Source organism: Scyliorhinus torazame, chromosome 17, assembly GCF_047496885.1.
Source record: "Scyliorhinus torazame isolate Kashiwa2021f chromosome 17, sScyTor2.1, whole genome shotgun sequence".
NCBI lineage: Eukaryota > Metazoa > Chordata > Chondrichthyes > Carcharhiniformes > Scyliorhinidae > Scyliorhinus > Scyliorhinus torazame.
In genome coordinates this window covers 186,410,326-186,433,912 of record NC_092723.1, presented here as the reverse complement: position 1 = coordinate 186,433,912, position 23,587 = coordinate 186,410,326, and positions in this window count along the sequence as shown.

The following is a 23,587-nucleotide window of genomic DNA, read 5'->3' as shown; positions in this document are numbered from 1 at the left end:
TATATCCGGCATGTTCGGCCGCTGGCTGGGATTCTGGCAGTGTGAAGCCCACTCGCCACAGATAGACAAGGGGCCTGATTAAAATGGGGGTGACGCAAACTGATGACATCATTAACGTTGCACAATTCCAGAGCTGGGGAGGCCCACGAGGCAACAAATGCACCAGCAAAAGCTGACAGCAATCAGATTCAGAAGTGGCCCAGGAAAGTTACTTTTTAAAATTTGACCTCTCCTAATAAAGTTCTTGATACACAATTAGAATCAATGGAATTCAGGGTAAGTTTTAAGCCATGTAACAATGATGAGTCAAAACTGGAGCAACTTTGCTTCAGTTTGATCCTATTTAAGCAGATTCCCTGTATATTTACTGTACATTCACTGTAAAATCACTTTGTATTCACTGTATATTCAACGGTTCGGCTATTTTGTCTGTAATAGGATACACCAATTCATGATCTTTCATATCATTGTCAAACTTGTCAAGTTATTTGGAACATCAGGACTAGCACTGCTGGCAAACTTGCCATCCAGATGTGTCGATAAAACCTGTGAGTCAAGGTGATTTGCTTTGAAGATCACTGTCTGCACGGTCAACTTTAATCAGTCACCCAGAATGTGGATCACAATCTTAACACAACACATTCTCACACCTTTACTCAGCCACACTCCACTCTGCTGCACTCTGGCACGAGGCAATCTGATAAGTAAAATATTTGATAAACTGGATGTTAAATACTATTTTCAAAGTACATTAATTTCCTACATCAGCGCACATGGCTTTGCATGGAATCAACAGACATCCGCAGAACTGAAATGGAGGGCCAGATTGTCACTCATGGGTTATGTAGCTCGAGTCAGGAAACTTTCCAACGTGAAGGACCCACTTTGGTAAAATGTACCCTGAATCGTGCAGTTTCACTCTGGAGAGCGAGGTGTGGGATGCAGTCAGGCCCGTTGATCCTGGAAGCAGATTATAGGTGGCCACCGAATTGAGCGAGTGTCAGGTGGGCTGGTTAGAAGGCCCGTCTTGGTTCTCTGGGACTTTGTATGAGGCCTCCGAACCATCATACACTCATCCACCTCCACATGCCCCTTATACCCTTCATGCCACCTTCATGCCAATTCAATCCCATTTCAGGACATCACCTACCCCCTATGGTCTCTCCTACTCACCATGGTACCTCCATAGCCACTCACCAGTATCCACCATGGGCGGCCTCAGGAGCCACGTGGAACAAAAACTTCAAACTCGCTCCCGCAAAACTGGTAGTGAAAAACTCCCACACATGAAATCTGTTCAAATCGCTTAAATCTCCTCAAGTGGTTCATCCTTTATAAAAACAAATAAACTTCTATTCAAAGCGCACATCAAAGATCACCAACTCTTTCGCCTCTCTAAACGGTCAATCAAAGTGTGAACCCAGCACCACCTGCTGAGGTAACGGTAGCTCTTAAAACTCAGCCAAGCTTTCCTAATGATGACATAATAATAATCCTTGGGGAAATGTCAACAAAGAACTTGACTGAAACTGCATGAACAGATGTTTTGCTCTAATCTGCAGCGGTAGACTGGCCAATCAAAGCAGTCCAGCATTTTTAACTCTCAGTGACAGCCGCTGACCAAGTTTAAGGAGCAGAGGGTCATACATTTAAGCAGATTTAATTTGCCCTTCAAGAGCATTTAGGCCATCAATCCGTGACTCCTGCACGATGGGCTGAGGAATTTGCAGCGATTGAAATGGGGTCTATTTGAATTCAGCACTGACCTCAAATGGTCCCAATGAGTTTATGTTTCCCTCCAGTATCAATCGCACCCCCTCCCCACCCCTTTGCCGTAAAATGGATCTGTAGGAATTTTTGGGCAGGACCCCAACCCCCCCTCCCACCACCATTTTTCCGCAGAACCTTCCTGACGTTGGCGAAATCAGGGCCTAAAGCTCAGCCCTCCTCGTGTTGCCCTGGAATAATACCTGGTTTCGTCTTTAAATTATTGTAAATCGCTTATTTGTTTGTTAAAATTGTGGACACTTGGAACCAGTTACTCCGGTACCCGAGCCGCGTGCTTCACGGCAGCGCACCATTCCCAGGAGACGGGATTATCTCTGCCCGCTGCTTGTCAATGGGATTTCCCATTGACTCCCCCCCCCCCCGCCACACCACTGGGAAACCCATTGGTTCCAGGAACAGGGAATCCCAACGGCGGGAGAATTCCGGTCCGGATATTTTTAAAGCCCCCTTTTTGAAAAACCGCAGACGGGCAAGAGGAAAATTAATGCTGAAATCGAGATGTGAACAGTTGGCAGAGTGGCCCCAGCAGTGGACAATGAGAAGGAGGAGGGGGAGGTGGAGAGCTGTTGCGGTGGGCTTTCCCTTTGGAATATAACTATCGAGACACTGGAGACCAGAACCATTTGGAGAGCCGGGCATCAGGCGGTGGTCTGGGGTGGGAAGTCCAGAGACAATTTCCTGTGTTGCGAGTCATTGAGCAAGTTTCAGGAGATCATCTTAATACCAAGCGGAAGTTCACCACTGAGAGGGTCAGTGATACCACCGCTCCACGCAAAGTGGAAGGAAGAGGAAGGCCAGCCCCAAGTAAGAACGGAACTGGTTTACGTGGCTCTCAGCTGACCCCACTGCCATTGTCGGCTTACTTCCTCTATCAGCTGTGCTATGGGTCAGGGTTTAGAGAACCCCAAAGTGTATCATGGAGTTCACCTGACCCACAACTATTACTAGATTGTGGTATGGGGAGCACACGGCCCACTCTACAGGTGTGGTACAGCAGAAATGGAAAAGTATTTTTAAAAACAAAATGTTTATTCTATGAACTCAAGTTAACCTTTTTAAAACATGCAGTGAACATCTTAGCAACCATCAATTCAAATACAACCCCCAAAGAATACAACACTAAGTAACCTGTATGCTGTCCTTTTACACCCAAAAGACTTAACACACCTTTAAACAGAAGCACATCAGGGTTTACATTTCATACTGAAAACATTTATAATTCTGAATTCACCAAATGATTAAGAGATCGTCCTTCATGGCAGAGAGAACAGCAATACAGCTGCTTTGTCTGACTTTAGCTGCGACACACTGAAAAACGAAACCAAAAAGACAGACACACCCAAGCTTTTCTCAAAGTGAAACTAAAAAGCAGAACCAGAGCTCAGCTCCACCCACACTCTGACATCACTGCAGTAACATGAGCAGCCAAACATTTCTTAAAGCAACATTCTCATGACAGCTGACATGGAGACTTAGCACTGCTAACCTCGGCCTACGGCCGCTTTACATAAGGAAGAATTTTGGTCTGAAAGTCAGAGAAGCAGATAGGAGGAAAGTGGAATGGAAGATCAGGCCCTCATTAGGACAGAAAGAAGGGGAATTGGATCATTTCATTGAAGCGACAGAGGGAGTGGGGGGGAATAGTAATCAGGTCTATGTTGAAAAACAGTAACTGTTCTCACCACTTGACATTCCCGTTATATCCAACACGATCTGTTCGATTTGCATCAAGGTCGCAGAGAATCTGCCAAACAGTCTTGGAGCACAGAGGGAAGGTGGCGAAGAGGTAGTGCTGGACATTCTCAGAGTGTACGTCCAAGCAGGCCCCACGTCTGCAGGTAACATCAGCAAGGGGCAATGGGTGTAAAATTGCTGCATGGTTGGGTTGGGGATGTCCAAGGGCCCAGGGAGTATCCCGTTCCGGTGTGGGAGCGTGAAACGCAGGACTTTGGAAAGATACATGGGAAGGCTTCTTGTTGGAACTGAAATGAATTGAGCAAATAATGGAATGAGACAATCCTTTGCGAACATGTGAATGTTTACTGGAGAAAAAATATAGAAAGGGGAATGTCAGAACGGATCCTTCTGAATTTGACAAAATCTCGACAGTCATTGCCCTCAAGCTTGAGAACTGTAACATGTGAATTCTCCAGTAATTTGTACCGTACTTAAAATATAATTATTAACTATTATAATTATTAACTATTAAGTTATTGCACATCTTTTCTTGATATACTTAAATTACTTTGAAAGCTTGTCAACTCCTTTGAACCCAGGAACAGCCATTCTTTAACAACTGTGAGAAGAATTTAGACTATTTTCTAAATGGGGAAATGCATAGAAAATCAGAAGCACAAAGGGACTTGGGAGTCCTTGTTCACGATTCTCTTCAGGTTATCCTGCAGGTTCAGTCGGCAGTTAGCAAGGCAAATGCAATGTTAGCATTCATGTCGCGAGGGCTAGAATACAAGACCAGGGATGTACTTCTGAGGCTGTATAAGGCTCTGGTCAGACCCCATTTGGAGTACTGTGAGCAGTTTTGGGTCCTGTATCTAAGGAAGGATGTGTTGGCCTTGGAAAGGGTCCAGAGGAGGTTCACAAGAATGATCCCTGGAATGAAGAGCTTGTCGTATGAGGAACGGTTGAGGACTCTGGGTCTGTACTCATTGGAGTTTAGAAGGATGAGGGGGGATCTTAATGAAACTTACAGGATACTGCGAGGCCTGGATAGAACATAGAACGTAGAACATACAGTGCAGAAGGAGGCCATTCGGCCCATCGAGTCTGCACCGACCGACTTAAGCCCTCACTTCCATCCTATCCCCGTAACCCAATAACCCCCTCCGAACCTTTTTGGTCACTGAGGGCAATTTATCATGGCCAATCCACCTAACCTGCACATCTTTGGACTGTGGGAGGAAACCAGAGCACCCGGAGGAAACCCACGCAGACACGGGGAGAACGTGCAGATTCCGCACAGACAGTGACCCAAGCCGGGAATCGAACCTGGGACCCTGGCGCTGTGAAGCAACAGTGCTAACCACTTATGCTACCGTGCTTCCCTAAGTGGACGTGTAGAGGATGTTTCCACTTGTAGGAAAAACTAGAACCAGAGGACACCGTCTCAGACTAAAGGGACGATCCTTTAAAACCGAGATGGGGAGGAATTTCTTCAGCCAGAGGGTGGCGAATCTGTGGAACTCTTTGCCACAGAAGGCTGTGGAGGCCAAATCACTGAGTGTCTTTTAAGACAGAGATAGATAGGTTCTTGATTAATAAGGGGATCAGGGGTTATGGGGAGAAGGCAGGAGAATGGGGATGAGAAAATATCAGCCATGATTGAATGGCGGAGCAGACTCGATGGGCCGAGTGGCCTAATTCTGCTCCTATGTCTGACGGTCTTATAATGCAAGGTTAGGATTGACACAAGAAGTAGCAGCACCATAGTCTTGTACATGGCGATGAAAACATTCATGAGTTCCTTGTACTTAGTGTTTGAGTGCCTCCACTTTATGGTAAAAAATATATTTGTCGCCTGCATTATTGAGTGCAGTGAACATCATTCTCTCGCTGTGAGATGCGGACTTTACACATTGTTCTGAAACATTTCCCCCAGTGCCAGCTTCTCAATATTTCAACGTTGCCTGTTGGTACAATTCCAAGCTATTCCATTCAGAAAGTGATTTCTATTCTATTACCCTTATTCTATTACTATTATCACAGAATTCAGCTTCACATCCCCTCTGTATCCCAATTGTTTTTTTCTGTGACTTGCCCTCAATTTGGTTTGACCCAGGTATCATTGCCCACCAAGTGACGTGCTGATGTGCAGTGACAAAGTAAAGTCATGACATATAAAGAAGTGTTGGGTTTCTGTGTGAGTCCATTCTTTCCTTCTACCCTGTGGACATTGGGTTAACGGAGTGTAAACCCAGTACAGTGACTTTCTGAATGATAGATGGTAAACTGATTTCCAGGTTCTGTTCGGAATGAAAGGGGTAAATGTGTTTTCCGTACAGACACTAACCAGATTTGAAACTTTATTCTCAATCCAATTTTCTCGATGCAATCATGAGATTTTTTCCAAGAACTTAAGAACATACTGTTACGGTTGGATTTTTACAAAGTTGGAATGACGCAGACACCCTACATAATTGGCGGGCTTTTCCCGATCCTGGGATTTCCCGAACCCATTCCCAAGCTGTCTACTTTTCTGGAATGTCTTTAACGGGTGCAGACTGACTCCTGTCAACATCCCCAGTTTGGAGATAGGCAATTTTCATAGTCGGGCCAAGATTTTCAGGAGTCCTGGTCCACGAGACTCAGAAGGGTCATGACCCTAGTCTTTCAAAAGACAAGTTCAAGAGGTCCTCTTCTTGCAACCCGCCCCCCGCCACCCCCCCCCCCCCCCACCCACAAATGGCTCCTCATGTTTTCAATGCCACCCTATGTCGCTCAACCTACCTTCATGGCCCCTCATGCCCCTATGCCAAGTTATGGAACTTTCCACTGTGTCAAAAAAAAAGTAATTTCATTACAGCGCAATAAAATTGTCAATAGTCCAGACATTTTGAAATTAAACTTTTTAACATAGTGGAAAGAAATGAGTGGCTTTTGGGGCAGGATCCGATACGGGCAACATGCCAACTTTGTGCCACCTGTTCATTATCATGGGACATGGGCATCGCTGGCGAGGTCTGCATTTGTTCCCGTCCCTAATTGCCCTTGGATTGAGGACTTTCTAGGCCACTTCAAAGCGCAGTTAAGAGGGTCTTTGTCTGGAGTCACATGTCGGCCAGACCGGGTATGGACGGCAGATTTCCTTCCCTAAAGGGCACTGGTGATGCAGATGGGTTTTTACGACAATCGACAATGGTCATGATTAGACTTTTAATTCCGGATTCTTATTGATTTCCAACTTCACCGTCTGCCGTGGTGGGAGTTGAACATGGGCCCCCAGAGCATTAGCCTGGGTTACTAGTCCAGTGACAATACAACTGTGCCACCCCTTCCCCTGCGCTCAATGAGACCAAACCCACTTAGCCCCAAAAACCCAAATAGTGAGAGGTGGAAACCATTTAAAGGCAGCCTCATTTGCATAAAGCCAGCCTGCTCCTCTTAAAGGGGAGATAGATTGTGGTTGAGATCATCCGTCAAGCCGATTCTCACCTGGAATGGTACACCATGCTACAGGATTGACAAACATCCCATCGAAGAAGAGTCACACGGACTCAAAACGTTTACTCTGTTTCACTGTCCACAGACGCTGCCAGACCTGAGGGGTTATTTCAGCATTTTTTGCTTTTAATCCACAGGGGATTTTGGTGGAGGAAGTGCAGAGAAGGGGGGATGTGCTCCATGTATCTAAGACAATGAGAGCTGAATGCTGCGTTGTACAAAGTTCCCCATTCAACTCTCAACTTCCCCAAGGGAATACAAAGCAAGTTTATTAAACCTATGCTCATAACTTAGTCGTCTAATCCTTTAGTTTCACAAAAGACTGGGGGATATTGAAACAATTAAAATACTTTTTGTGCTTGTAATCTAGTTACATGTTCCATCATCTGGCCCCTTCAAAATATTGGATGTCTTGTACAGCAATAAAACAATTGTGATATGATGACATTGGAATATCTAGTTCACGATTGTTACGATCCCAGTTGATATAATAACTGGGACAGGAAGATCCCAGAATGGAACCTTGGCTCAAAAAACCATAACTTGACGTTCTTTTTAGAAAACACAGAGGAACAGGGTCACAGGACCGCCAATCAGTTTAACAACAAGAAAAAAAAACATTTACTAAATATGAAAAGTTGTATTATTATACAAAAACATTTAGCCCCCCCTTAGTTTAACAAATACACACAGATTTTGAGATTAACACGGATTACAAAGTACATTTTAAACTACAATGGTCCCATTAACACACAAAGTCCCTTTTAAGCACACAAAATGACTGTGGTAAGACGCACTCTCCTCTGGACCCAAGTGAATGTGTGTAGATTTCTCCTCAAAATCCTGCAAAATTATTCTTATACCGTGAGACACCTTGTTTCACTGAACTCTGCCTTCCACATGAGTGATTTCAAATTTCACTTTCAAAAGTCACACTTTCTGGCCTCCATTTTCTTAACCATTACTCCATAGTATGGCTTTTCTTCAAGCAAGGCTGAGAGAGGTGTTCCCTCTATGGCCTTATAAAATGAACTGTTTCCAGAAGCGCTGTGAGAGTTGCATTCTCTCTCACTACGAATCGCCAACGGCAATCAAATTCAGCTAAACTAAAACTTAAAAGCTTCCCTACCTTACAAGGCCCCAGTTGCTAAGCAACCACTGCTGTTTTTTTCTGACAATGATTCATGTAAATATTTTAGAGATAATGTTTAGTTCTGCGAAGATTGTTCTTGTGAAGATAATGTGATTAAAATGCGGGGCTTTAGAAATTGCCAGAACAAAACGACAGCCCAGAAGGTTACCCATGTCTGTTTAACAGAATCAGAATAGAAGAGATGGAGCCATAAAACAGCAGGAGGTCTTACCCAGCTGGAGGGATGAAGGTTACACTGCTTGCAAATAACTCCAGGGTTTGAATGTATGAATAAACAATACTCTTGATTCAACCCTAAAGAGAGTTTGCTACGAATCACTTTAAAATTGACTTCACCAACAGAAGGTTTCAGAAATTAAAATACTTCTGCTCTGGATAAGGGGGATGAAAAATAAAGGAGTTTAGTTTACCACTTTACCCTGTCAGTAACGCTCTTTCCGAAACTGGAACTCTCCCTCACCGTCCCCTCCCCTTCTCTCCCTCACCATCCCCTCCCCTTCTCTCCCTCACCATCCCCTCCCCTTCTCTCCCTCACCGTCCCCTCCCCTTCTCTCCCTCACTGTCCCCTCCCCTTCTCTCCCTCACTGTCCCATCCCCTTCTCTCCCCCAGTGTCCCCTCACCTTCTCTCCCTCACCGTCCCCTCACCTTCCCTCCCTCACCTTCCCCTCCCCTTCCCTCCCTCACCGTCCCATCCCCCTTCGCTCCCTCACCGTCCCCTCCCCCTTCTCTCCCTCACTGTCCCCTCCCCCTTCTCCCCCTCACCGTCCCCTCCCCTTCTCTCCCTCACCGTCCCCTCCCCTTCTCTCCCTCACCGTCCCCTCCCCTTCTCTCCCTCACCGTCCCCTCCCCTTCTCTCCCTCACCGTCCCCTTCCCCTTCTCTCCCTCACCGTCCCCTCCCCTTCTCTCCCTCACCGTCTCCTCCCCCTTCCCTCCCTCACCGCCCCTCCCCTTCTCTCCCTCACCGACCCCTCCCCCTTCTCTCCCTCACCGTCCCCTCCCCCTTCTCTCCCTCACCGTCCCCTCCTCTTCTCTCAATCACCGTCCCCTCCCCATATCTCCCTCACCGTCCCCTCCCCCTTCTCTCCCTCCACCGTCCCCTCCCCTTCTCTCCCTCACCGTCCCCTCCCCCTTCCCTCCCCCACCGTCCCCTCCCCTTCCCTCCCTCACCGTCCCCTCCCCTTCCCTCCCACACCGTCCCCTCCCGCTTCCCTCCCTCACCGTCCCCTCCCCCTTCTCTCCCTCACCGTCCCCTCCCCTTCCCTCCCTCACCGTCCCCTCCCCCTTCCCTCCCTCACCGTCCCCTCCCCGTTCTCTCCCTCACCGTCCCCTCCCCCTTCCCTCCCTGACCGTCCCCTCCCCATCCCTCCCTCACCGACCCCTCCCCCTTCTCTCCCTCACCATCCCCTCCCCCTTCCCTCCCTCACCTTCCCCTCCCCTTCTCTCCCTCACCGTCCCTCCCTCACCGTCCCCTCCCCTTCTCTCCCTCACCGTCCCCTCCCCTTCTCTCCCTCACCGTCCCCTCCCCTTCTCTCCGTCACCGTCCCCTCCCCCTTCTCTCCCTCACCGTCCCCTCCCCATCTCTCCCTCACCGTCTCCTCCCCCTTCCCTCCCTCACCGCCCCCTCCCCTTCTCTCCCTCACCTTCCCCTCCCCCTTCTCTCCGTCACCGTCCCCTCCACCTTCTCTCCCTCACCGTCCCCTCCCCTTCCCTCCCTCACCGTCCCCTCCCCTTCTCTCCCTCACCGTCCCCTCCCCTTCTCTCCCTCACCGTCCCCTCCCCTTCTCTCCCTCACCGTCCCCTCCCCTTCTCTCCCTCACCGTCCCCTCCCCTTCCCTCCCTCACCGTCCCCTCCCCTTCTCTCCCTCACCGTCCCCTCCCCTTCTCTCCCTCACCGTCCCCTCCCCCTTCTCTCCCTCACCGTCCCCTCCCCCTTCCCTCCCTCACCGTCCGCTCCCCCTTCTCTCCCTCACCGTCCCCTCCCCCTTCCCTCCCTCACCGTCCGCTCCCCCTTCTCTCCCTCACCGTCCCCTCCCCTTCCCTCCCTCACCGTCCCCTCCCCCTTCCCTCCCTCACCGTCCCCTCCCCTTCTCTCCCTCACCTTCCCCTCCCGCTTCCCTCCCTCACCGTCCTCTCCCCTTCCCTCCCTCACCGTCCCCTCCCCCTTCCCTCCCTCACCGTCCCCTCCCCTTCTCTCCCTCACCGTCCCCTCCCCTTCCCTCCCTCACCTTCCCCTCCCCTTCTCTCCCTCACCGTCCCCTCCCCCTTCTCTCCCTCACCGTCCCCTCCCCTTCCCTCCCTCACCATCCCCTCCCCTTCCCTCCCTCACCGTCCCCTCCCCTTCTCTCCCTCACCGTCCACTCCCCCTTCTCTCACTCACCGTCCCCTCCCCTTCTCTCCCTCACCCTCCCCTCCCCTTCTCTCCCTCACCGTCCCCTCCCCTTCCCTCCCTCACCGTCCCCTCCCCTTCTCTCCCTCACCGTCCCCTCCCCCTTCTCTCCCTCACCGTCCCCTCCCCTTCCCTCCCTCACCGTCCGCTCCCCCTTCCCTCCCTCACCGTCCCCTCCCCTTCTCTCCCTCACCGTCCCCTCCCCCTTCTCTCCCTCACCGTCCCCTCCCCTTCCCTCCCTCACCGTCCGCTCCCCCTTCCCTCCCTCACCGCCCCCCTCCCCTTCTCTCCCTCACCGACCACTCCCCCTTCTCTCCCTCACCGTCCCCTCCCCTTCTCTCCCTCACCCTCCCCTCCCCTTCTCTCCCTCACCGTCCCCTCCCCTTCCCTCCCTCACCGTCCCCTCCCCTTCTCTCCCTCACCGTCCCCTCCCCTTCCCTCCCTCACCGTCCCCTCCCCTTCTCTCCCTCACCGTACCCTCCCCTTCCCTCCCTCACCGTCCCCTCCCCTTCTCTCCCTCACCGGCCCCTCCCCTTCCCTCCCTCACCGTCCCCTCCCCTTCCCTCCCTCACTGTCCGCTCCCCCTTCCCTCCCTCACCGTCCCCTCCCCTTCCTCCTCACCGTCCCCTCCCCTTCTCTCCCTCACCGTCCCCTCCCCTTCCCTCCCTCACCGTCCCCTCCCCTTCTCTCCCTCACCGTACCCTCCCCTTCCCTCCCTCACCGTCCCCTCCCCTTCTCTCCCTCACCGGCCCCTCCCCTTCCCTCCCTCACCGTCCCCTCCCCTTCTCTCCCTCACCGTCCGCTCCCCCTTCCCTCCCTCACCGTCCGCTCCCCCTTCCCTCCCTCACTGTCCGCTCCCCCTTCCCTCCCTCACCGTCCGCTCCCCCTTCTCTCCCTCACCGTCCGCTCCCCCTTCCCTCCCTCACCGTCCGCTCGTCCGCTCCCCCTTCTCTCCCTCCCCGTCCCCTCTCCCTCCCCGTCCCCTCTCCCTGCTCTCCCTCACTATCACTTCTCTCCTCTCTACCTGCTCGTCACCTCTCCCCATTTTGTTAAATTATGAGACTGCTTGTCTGACATTCAGTACTCGAGAAACTTCCTCCAATTGAATATGGGAAAGGCTGAAGCCATTGGGCCCAGTAATATGGAGCTTGGCGAGGGGGTGCACATCACACCAGCCCCCCCCCCCCCCCCCCCCTGCACACCCCGGAATGGACCAAACATGCTCCACGCAACCTGTCCCTCAGAAATAAAGCACAAAAAGGGGGATTAACAAGGGTCAAATGGGACCTCCACTCTCACTGTGGTTGCTCGACAATCTGTTTAGCCAACAAGCTCCATCAGTCACGTCAGTGGCCAATGCCAAGACTACAGATGAAGTTCGAGGCCCATGGATCCCTGGTAAGTTCAAGGTCTTGGGCCGGGAGGGTTTGGGTAGATTAGGGAGATAGACAGTCGTGGAGGTGTTGGTTTTAAGTGAGGGAGCGGGTATGAAGTAAGTAGGTGTTCAACCTTAGTGGGGGTCACCCCATGATGGCAAAACACCGCCTCTGAAGAGCGACACCTCTTCCCGCACATTGCAGTGAGTTGAATTTCCTGCTCCCACCTGGCTGCCCATGCCAGACGTTCTATGGCATGGGTCGTGTATTGTCAGTGTCTATAGGGTGGCTACCTTATTTTACATGGCCCCCATTTTAAATGGTCCCCATTTTACATGCCCCTCCCCCCCCCACCACCCGTGCCCAATATACCTGTGGGAGCACATAAGATTCAGCTCATTGTTTTCGACCCCTGGTCGATCACTAGCCCTGAGCAGCTCTCCTCTGAGACTAAGCCACTCTGTCCTCAACCTGAATGTCAGACTCCATCCTGAGTCCAGTTTCCAATGGCTATTCACACCTTCACCAAGACTGACTATTTCCAGTTCTGTAACATAACCAGGCGTTTCCCCTGTCTCAGCTCATCTGAAATCCTCATTCAGACCTTTGTTACCTCTGATCGTAACTATCCCAGTGCACTCCAGGATGGTCTTCCACGCTTGGCACTGAGTAAACTTGGGGTCATCCAAAACTCTGCTGTCTGTGTCTTGACTCACTGCAAGCACCGTTGCCCTTTCACCCCTCACTGACCTACACTGGCTCCCACACACTTACCCCATGTGCCCCTTGAATGCTTGCCATTGCATGTCCACCATCATCTTGTTCAGTAACGTTTCCCAGTCCATCAGAGCCAACTTGCGCCTCATGCCAGCGCAGTTTCCTTGATTAAGATTCAGCCCTAGTCTCAGAATCAACTACATCACTCTCCATTTCGATGAAGAATTCAACATATTATGGTCGCTCATCCCCAAGGGGCCTCGCACAACTAGATTGTCAATTATTCCTTTCTCATTCCACAATACCCGGTCCAGGATGGTCTGTTTTCTCGCTGGTTCCTCAACGTATTGGTCCAGAAAACCATCCCGTATAAACTCCAGGAATTCCTCCACTACCGTATTTTACTAATTTGATTTTCCCAATCAATATGCAGATTAAAGTCACCCATAATTACAGATGTTCCTTTATCGCATGCGTCTCTAATTTCTTGTTTAATGCCATTCCTAACATCACCATTACAGTTTGAGGATCGATATACAACCCCCACTAAGGGTTTTCCACCCCTTGGTGTTTCTCAGCTCGACCCGCACAGATTCCACATCATCGGAGCCAATATCCTTCCTGGACGATTGTGTTAATTTCCTCTTTAACCAACAACATAACCCCCCCCTTTTCCTTTTTGCCTGTCCTTCCTCAATACCCCTGGATATTCAGTTCCCATCCTTGGTCACCCTGCAGCCATGTCTCCGTAATCCCGATGATATCAGACCCATTTAGATCTATTTGCACGATTAACCCATCCACTTTATTGCGGGTTCTCCGCGAACTATGGCATAAAGCCTTAAGGCTTGTCTTTTTAACATTCCTTGTCCCATTCCCACTATTCCCACTGTGACCCTGTTTGATTCTGACCTTGATTTCTCTGCCTGTCACTTTTCTTATTCCCTTTTCTGCCCTTTGATTTTGCCATTTTAGTTTAAACCTTCTCTCCAACCACTCTCGCAAATACACCTCTAGGACATCAGTTCCAGTCCTGCTCAGGTGTAACCCATCCGGTTTGTACTGGTCCCACCTCCCCCAGAACCGGTTCCAATATCCCAGGAATTTGAAACCCGCCCCTTCGCATCATCTCTTCAGCCACGTATCCATCCTATATATCCTGAGATCACTAACTTGGTGGTCTTACTTTCAACTTACTTCCTAAATTCTGCTTTTAGCACCTCATCCTTTTTTTTTACCTCCATTGTTGGTACTGATGTGCATCCCAACCACTGGCTGTTCACCCTCTGATCCACAATGTCCTGCAGCTGTTCTGAGACATCCTTGACCCTAGTACCAGGGAACAGCATAACATCCTGTAGTATTGATTGCGGCCACAGAAATGTCTATCTAGTCCCCTTACAATTGAATCCCCTATAACCATTGTATTCTCACACTTTTTACCTCTCCCCTTTGCAGCAGAACTAACCGTGGAGTGATTAATTTGGCTGTTGCTGCTTTCCCCTGAGAGACCATTCCCCTCAACAGTAAAGCAGTTGTTTTGCAAGGGAATGGCCACAGGAGATTCCTGCACTGCCTTCCCAGTACCCTTGCTCTGCTGGGTGGTCACCCATGCCCTTCCTGCCTGTGGAGTCTTGCCTGCGGTGTCGCCACCTCTCTATACATGCTTGCCACGCTATTCCCATCCTCGTGGATTCTCCACAGTGTCCCCAGCCGCCGCTCCAGCTCCGAAACCCGTGCTTCCAGTAGCTTCAACTGGAGACACTTCCAGCACACATGCTAGCCACGGGCACTGGAAATATTCCCAGCTTCCCACATAAAGCAGGAGGAGCACAACACAACTTTGAGCTCTCCTGCCATTATTTTCCCCTTTAAGCGAAATCTTTTGGAAGATACTTATAATCAAATAATATCAATTACTCCTGGGCTCTTCTTTCCTCGTCCCTGTTACTACAGAATATAGCCGTTACAAACGATAGGCCACAAAATAGTCCTTACAGTAAAAGTAGTAAAATACATACTCAACCATGCACACCAATCGGTTGCTTCTATCTGCACCGCGTCGCTTTTGAATATTGACATCACCTCAGGAGCTCCAAACACCAAGCACCATTCTCAGTCTCGCTCTTTCTCTCACTCTTTTATCCTCCCGGCTCTACTCTCAGTCGCGCTCTTTCTCGCTCTTTTACCCTCCTGGCTCCCCTGTCCTTAGGCAGCACCTTCCAAACCCCTACCACTCCCACCTGGAAGGACAGGATTTCTGCAGATGCCTGTAAACATCACCAGGAGGTTTTTCTCCAAGGCTCTCACCGTCCTGATTTGGAAATATATCACCCTGCCTGCCTTCACTGTCGCTGGGTTAAAAATCCCAGAATTTCTTCCCTAACAGCACTGTGGGTGTACCTACACCTCAGGCACTGCAGGGATTGAAGAAAGCAGCTCACCGCCAACGTATGAAGAGCAATTAGGGATGGTCAATAAATGCGCGGGACGCCCACATCTCTTAAATGAATAAAAACAAACTGCAATGGTGTACGAACTAACAAGGCTTGCCATAGTCATGCGAGTCTGCCTCTGGGGGCAGATATCTTAAGATCAGTTCAATGAAGCTGCTGAGGAAGTACAGCTGGCCTTTATACTTGCAGCACTCCCAGAGGAATCGAATGGACTTTGACAACAATCCAATAGACACATGGCCCCCATTACTGATACTCCATTGTGATTCCAGGCTTCTTTAATTGTTTGAATTTACAATTTCCCAACTGCCCTGGTGGGATTTGAACTCATGTCCCCCGAACTCATTAGTCCAACAACATAAGCACGATGCTCCTTCTCTCCGCGTACTCGATACAGCAGGGAGACGGTGTGGTGCTGAGGGTAGGTACCTGTATTGATTTTATTGATGCAGAGAAGATTGAATAAAACTGGGGAAGGGGAAATAACATTAAGGCATCGCCTGGGGAAACCCAGCAATAACATTGGAGGCTTCAGCAATGGAGCAGCAGGGGAGCTGGTTTAGGTGTAAAGATATCTTGAATGATTGCTGCTATTGTCAACCAGTGATTGGGTCATAGGCACAATGAAACTTCAACAACAAACAGAAATCCTGATTGGGTTAGTGCAAGTGTCTTGTCTTTGCATGATCGCTCAAATGATTGGAAATGGCAGAATCCATGACTGAGAACTGGGGTGAGAAATGCCTGAGTATATAAACTGTGCAATTTTGCAACTAAATCCAGATTTTTTTGTGACAGTAATACAACTTACCATTTTAGATATTTGGATATGTAATGACACATTCACCCTGTTGTCTTCAAAAAAGCTTGGCCAATTACTGAGAGTTCTGTACGATACAGATGCAGTACAAACTTCAACACCCGAATCCCAGCTTCCGCAATGGTTCATGGTTAATATAGAAACAGCAAGTTGATAATTCAACAATTAAATCATTATGATTGTGCAGTTTTTACAATTCATTTTCGGGATGTGGGTGTCGCTGGTCCGGCCAGCATTTATTGCCCATCCCTAGTTGCCCTTCAGATAGTGGTGGTGAGCTGCCTTCTTGGACCGCTGGAGTCCCTGAGGTGCAGGTACACCCACAGTGCTGTTAGGGAGGGAATGCCAGAATTTTGACCCAGAGTCAATGAAGGAACGGCGATATATTTCCAAGTCGGGATGGTGAGCGACTTGGAGGGGAATCTCCAGTTGTTGAGGTCCCAGGTATCTCCTGCACTTGACTTTCTAGATAGTAGTGATTGTGGGTTTGGAAGGTGTTGTCTAAGGAACCTTGGTGAGTTACTGCAGTGCATCCTGTAGATGGTACACACGGCTGCCACAGTGCATCAGTGGTGGAGGGTTTGAATGTTTGTGGAAGGGGGAGCAATGAAGCGGGGCTGCTTTGATGGTGTTGAGCTTCTTGAGTGTTGTTAGAACTACACTCATCCAAGCAAGTGGAGAGTATTCTATCATACTCATGACTTGTGCCTTGGAGGATTTGGGGAGTCAGGAGGTGAGTTATTCTCCACAGGATTCCTGGCCTTTGACCTGCCCTGGTAGCCATAGTATTAATGTGGCTGAGTCCAGTTCAATTTCCGGTCATTGGTAACCCCCAGGATAATAATAATATAATAATCGCTTATTGTCACAAGTAGGCTTCAATGAAGTTACTGTGAAAAGCCCCTAGTCGCTACATTCTGGCACCTGTTCGGGGAGGCGGGTACAGGAATTGAACCGTGCTGCTGCCTTGTTGTGCGTTACAAGCCAGCTGTTTAGCCCACTGTATAAAGTCAGCACACACGCCCTGAACTCCAGCTACTGGGAAAACTCTCCACCATAGCCACTGCCCAGGGGTTTTAGCAAGACAAAAATCAATACCAGGTCATGGAAAAAGATCGTAGGAGCGTGTCTAAATGTTTGGTCAAAAGCCTCTGTTGTCAGGCAGAGTCGTAAAGGAAGAGAGACAGGTGGCGAGACAGTGAGGTGATCACTGGGAGTTCCCAGGATTAGGGTGAGAAGGTGACACAGTTATCGGTGGTGGGACGAGAGGATTGTGGGATGCGAGAGTTGTTGGAATGCATGGTTTTCACAGTTGTCTGGGGCTGGGGAAGGTTGGAGAGATGGGGGGGGGGGGGGGGGGCGGAGGGGTGGGGTGCGGTGAGGCCATGGAGATATTTAAGCATGAGGGTGAGAATTTCCAATCTGAAGTGTTAGGGGGGGGCAGCAGGTCAGCGTTGGGTCAGTGAGCACGTGGGTGAATAATGACTGGTTCACTAAATGGTCTCCTCAATCTGATCACAGGATTCAGGGGTCTTCCCCTGGGGCTCCCACCACTCGTGTACCAACGGCAAACCTTTTGTTTTTTGTTTGAGGCATAATTGAGGGGCTGGTTTAGCACAGGGCTAAAGAGCTGGCTTTTAAAGCAGACCAAGGCAGGCCAGCAGCACGGTTCAATTCCCGTACCGGCCTCCCCGAACAGGCGTTTGAATGTGGCGACTAGGGGCTTTTCCCGGTAACTTCATTTGAAGCCTACTTGTGACAATAAGCGATTATCATTTTTCATTTTGAAGAGTTGGTGGGGTTAGCCACGCTTCCTTAGCACCAATTACACACGTTCCATCAGTCTTCCAGTGGGATATACTGCGGACATCCTGGGAAGAGAACTGAAGGATGTCTTCTTCGTCAGCAGATTAAAAGCAGAAGCCACAAGATCATTTTCCTTTCCACCAAAACAGACGGCATTCCTTCAGAAATAAAATCAGACCTGGCTGGTTTTTATTTGACGGGTGTAATGGTAAATAAAATCCTCAGGTTACACTCTCCGCTACACCTGGGTCTTGACGATTACAGAAATGTAACATTTAAATCCATTGTACAGACAAGATTTATTATTCACTGCAAAGGACCTACAATTAGGCCAACTGATATGAATCATGCATAGCCATGAGAAGCATAATCATTAGTCATATGGTTAATTAAAATGGACAAAAATGTTTGCTCTTAATCACCTGTGAAATTACTTGCATTAAGCTGCTCTACTGACCATTGCAAGATGGGAATTAACCTGTTTTTATAATGAGCTGGAAGCATCTGTTTCATAGAAAACAAATTAAAAACCTTTGGATTGTTTGGAAGTGCGAGAGTGCCCAAGCCAATGGGTTTTATTTCCTTTCCTCGGTATGACAGAGGAAGCAAGTTGGAGTAAAAGGGGTCCAGTCACGATTTGGTAACTGAGGAGGTTTACCTAAAGTTTGCTTAACCGTTACATAGAATTCACAGTGCAGAAGGAGGCCATTCGGCCCATCGAGTCTGCACCGGCCCTTGGAAAGAGCATCCTACCCAAGGTCCACACCTCCATCCTATCCCCATAACCCAGTAACCCCACCTAACCTAAGGACAATTTAACATGGCCAATCCACCTAACCGCCACATCTTTGGACTGTGGGAGGAAACCGGAGCATCCGGAGGAAGCCCAGACATGGGGAGAACGTGCAGACTGCAGTCACCCGAGATGACAAACTTTCATATTGAGATGAGAAGGTAACGTCATTAGAAACGAGGGGGGAGAGGGGATTATCGTGACTTTGAGCAATGGTATTCAATGGACAACATCGGATTTCCTTGTACTGAGGGCAGCTGAGTCTGAAAGTATAAAGACAGGGGTTCCTCAGTGTTACTGGGTGCGTACCTGGTGTTGTAAGACTTCTTATCGCCAGCAAACGGACAGGGAATGGCGGCCTAATCATTGATCAGAGTGATTTGACGCATATTTGACGGCCCCGGGGGAGGCGGAGACAATGGGGACGTCCTCGTGTGGGATTCTCCGGTCACCAGGCGGCCACAGCCCGAGAATCCGCACCAACGAGGATCTTTTCTGTACCAGGCACCAGCTGATGTAAACATGGTGGGGGGTGGGGGTACAGTGGGAAAGCAGTAGCCCCGACTGGCAGCGGGGTGCATGGGGAAGGCAGTGGGGGTGGCAGAGGGGGGCAGGGGAAGGCAGTGGGGGTGGCAGTGGGGGATGGGGAAGGCAGTGGGGGTGGCAGTGGGGGATGGGGAAGGCAGTGGGCGTTGCAGTGGGGAGGCAGTGGGGGCGGCAGTTGGGCAGAGGGGGGAGGCAGTGGGGGGCAGGGGAAGGCAGTGGGGGCAGGGGGAAGGCAGTGGGGGTGGCAGTTGGGCAGAGGGGGAAGGCAGTGGGGGGCAGGGGAAGGCAGTGGGGGGGCAGGGGAAGGCAGTGGGGGTGGCAGTTGGGCGGAGGGGGAAGGCAGTGGGGGTGGTAGTTGGGCGGAGGGGGAAGGCAGTGGGGGCGGCAGTGGGTGTAGCAGTGGGAAGGCAGTGGGGGCGGCAGTTGGGCAGAGAGGGAAGGCAGTGGGGGGGGGGGCAGAGGAAGGCAGTGGGGGGGCAGTTGGGCGGAGGGGGAAGGCAGTGGGGGTGGCAGTTGGGCGGAGGGGGAAGGCAGTGGGGGGGGCAGGGGAAGGCAGTGGGGGGGGCAGGGGGAAGGCAGTGGGGGGCAGGGGGAAGGCAGTGGGGGTAGCAGATGGGGGCAGGGGAAGGCAGTGGGGGCAGGGGGAAGGCAGTGGGGGTGACAGTTGGGCGGAGGGGGAAGGCAATGGGGGTAGCAGTGGGAAGGCAGTGGGGGGGGGTCAGGGAGGAGGCAGTGGGGGTAGCAGTGGGAAGGCAGTGGGGGTGGCAGTTGGGCAGAGGGGGAAGGCAGTGGGGGGGCAGGGGAAGGCAGTGGGGGGGGGTCAGGGAGCAGGCAGTGGGGGTAGCAGTGGGAAGGCAGTGGGGGCGGCAGTTGGGCAGAGGGGGAAGGCAGTGGGGGGGGCAGGGGGAAGGGAGTGGAGAAGTGATCCTATGTTTGTTTTTTGTGTGATATAAAATGTATTTTAAAGGAAGCAGGCAGCAGTCAAAGGACAGGAAAGCTGTCTTTAATGAGGACACCTTTTTCCGAAACACGGCAGGTCAAATTCTAATCTGCAACCTGTGAAATCAAAGGCCAATATCTCAGCCAATTTTAATAACCAGTCCCTCAAAATGAAATCTCCAGCTGACCTCACAGTGCGGGGTTACATTGATGGAAATTCCACTTGACAGAAACCAACAGCCCTCTGTGTGAAATAGCCCAGCAGGTGACCATGTTCGACCCCTGGTGAACTCTGTCCAGATTTCAGGTGAGGTTGGTTTGATGGTTATAACACTGCCGTGTCACATTCACTCACAGATTGCACAGCAATTTAAAGTTTTTAAAAAATATTTTTTATTCTCCTCCATTTTCACATTTACTCCCCAATTGGCACCCACAATAAACAATAATCAGTAACGAATGTAACGTCAATCCCCATATCAATAACAACGATCCCATCCTCCCACCAAACCCCAGACATTAGCCTGCATGTTAACATAAACAAATGACAAAGAGGAATCAGGAATCACCCATAGTCGCCATTAACACACACCGCCCCCCCCCTCCCCCCAACCCTCCCAGCCCCCAACCCCCCTAATGTTCGATGTGATCCAATTCTCGAAAGTGCATAATGAATAACGCCCATGAATTGTAGAACCCCTCCATCCTTCCCCTCAGTTCAAATGTGACCTTTTCAAGCGTTAAGAATTCCAGCAGGTCCCCCCCCGCCACGCCAGGGCACAGGGTGGAGAGGTTGATCTCCACCCCAACAGGATCCCCCTTCGGGTGGTCAACAAGGCGAAGGCTACAACATCTGCCTCTGCGCCTGTTTCCAACCCCGGCTGGTCCGACACCCAGAATATGGCCTCGCGAGGGCCTGGGTGCAGTTTTACGTGCACCACTTTAGAGATCACCCTAAACACCTCCTTCCAGTAATCCTCCAGCTTTGGACAGGGCTAAAATATATGAAAATGGTTTGCGCCCCCCCCACCCCCCCCCCCCCCCCCCCCCCCCCGGAACGTTCACACACATCTGCTACCCCTTCAAAGAGCCAACTCATCCTCGCCCTTGTGAGGTGCGCTCTATACACCACCTTCAGCTGTATCAGCTCCAACCTCGCACACGAGGTGGAGGCGATCACCCTCTGGAGCACCTCACACCAGAACCCCTCCTCCATACCCTCTCCCCAACTCTTCCTCCCACTTTGCTTTGATCCCTTCCAGTGGCGCCTTCTCCTCTTCCAAAATAGCCCCGTAAACCGCCGATACTACCCCCTTCTCCAGTTCCCCCCTCGTCAGCACCTCCTCCAGCAATGTGGAGGCCGGCTCCACTGGGAAGCTCTGTATCTCCTTTCTGGCAAAGTCTCGAACCTGCATGTATCTAAATATTCCCCCCTGCTCCAGCCCATACTTCGCTTCCAGCTCCTTCAATCCTGCAAACCAATCCCAAAGAAACAAATCATTTAGTGTCTTAATCCCCTTCTCCTCCCATCTCCGAAAATTTCCATCCCACTTCCCTGTCTCAAATCTAAGTGGAGGGATTCTCTGACCCCCTGCCAGGCTGGAGAATCACCAGGGGGCGGCGTGAATCCCGTCCCACCGCCCTGGCGCCAGCAGCCGGATTCTCCGGCACCGGTTTTTCGGCGCGGCGTGATTCCCACCCCCGCCATTCGGGGGCCGTTGGCATCGGCCCCCCCGGCAATTCTCTGGCCCGCGATGGGCTGAGTGGCCGCCAGTCAGAGGCTTTCCCCCAGGGTAGAGGGGTCAATTACTAGGGGGCATAGGTTTAAGGTGAGAGGGGCAAGGTTTAGAGTAGATGTACGAGGCAAGTTTTTTACGCAGAGGGTAGTGGGTGCCTGGAACTCGCTACCGGAGGAGGTGGTGGAAGCAGGGACGATAGGGACATTTAAGGGGCATCTTGACAAATACATGAATAGGATGGGAATAGAGGGATACGGACCCAGGAAGTGTAGAAGATTGTAGTTTAGTCGGGCAGTATGGTCGGCACGGGCTTGGAGGGCCGAAGGGCCTGTTCCTGTGCTGTACATTTCTTTGTTCTTTGTTCTTTGTTCAGTTTTCGGCGGCTCCCGCCGACGTATGTTACACCAGGTCCGTACCGGCGGGACCTGGCTCTGCGGGCGGCTTGCGGAGTCCTCGGGGGGGGCGCGGGGGGATCTGGCCTCGGGGGGGGGGGGGGGGGGCCACAGTGGCCTGGCCCACGATCGGGCCCCACCGATCCACGGGCGGGCCTGTGCCGTGGGGGCGCTCTTTCCCTCCGCGCCGGCCGCTGTAACGGTCCGCCATGGCCGGCTCGGAGAAGAACCCCCCCGGCGCATGTGCTGGGATGATGCCAGCACACACTGATGCTCCCGCGCATGCGCCAACCCTGCCGCCGCTGGCCTAGCCCCTGAAGGTGAGGAGGATTCCGCACCTTGCGGGCGGCCCGACTCCGGAGTGGTTCACGCCGCTCCTCGGCGTCGGTAATGCCCGCCCCGCCGGGTAGGGGAGAATCCCGGCCGTGGTTCCCCCGAATCGGCATTTCCCTTGCCCCTGCCCCCATAACCCAGATCAATTTAAAGTTAACAAGAAATAAATGATGATTGCAAATGACGTACGGAACGCAAATTATAATCCAATGGAAATGTGGCCATTTAACACTAAACAGTTCGGTCACCTGTAAACTGATGTTTGTCATGGAGTGTGTGCATTGTCCGATAGCAGGCGATGTAAATGGTTTAAAGATCAGTCCATAATGCAGTGCTCTCCTGGTCAGATTAATTAGATTAGCAGCGAAACAAAGGCATGAGTTCGGATCTCGATCTGGAAGGAAAAAGCAGCGTAGTCCCTGGACGTCCTCACAGTCTTCAGCACTGCTGTGCAATTGGCCAGGATGGTATTTGACGCACGTGAGGTGAACATTCCCTTCCCCGGGATAGGAAGCATTATTTGATGTGGTCTGCCACCTGGTGGAACAGGTTAGAAGTACCAGTGTCCATTTGAGTGACAGATGGCTTTGTGGTCATCCAATTACATGCAAGATACAAGGAGACGCTCAAGCCATGGGTAAGACAGGTCAGAAATCTCAGCAAGAGCAATAAAATTGAAATCATCAAACTGATTATATCACTCAGCAGAAATCTAGGGCATAGCCAATGTTTGGTCACAAGGTGTGAAGGGCTCATCACTCAACTAACAACAATAACTACAAAATGGTAACTTACTCAGCATCATCCCATACACGATAGGAGGTTCACATGGCCAATTTTCCTCTTCTCAAATCTTCATTCCCAGGCTCAAAGTAGAGGAACAAGTGTTGGGGACCATTGACGTTGGGCTGTCGCCTGTTAACATGGGATGGGGTGTTCCTGCAACAGCTGGAGGAGCGAGGCAGAATGGGTAGGGTGGACAAGGCTGGGTATGCAGCGTGAAGTGGTTGAGAGACGGCTTCTGCCTCAAGTTGATGTTAGACGTGTGGAGAAAGAACATCACCGCGAGGATATTCTCAAGATCGCAAGATAAAGGTCTCAATGTCCAGTAAAAGTGATTGGCTTTTGAGACAGTGCAGCATTGCCAAGCGAAGTCCAATAGG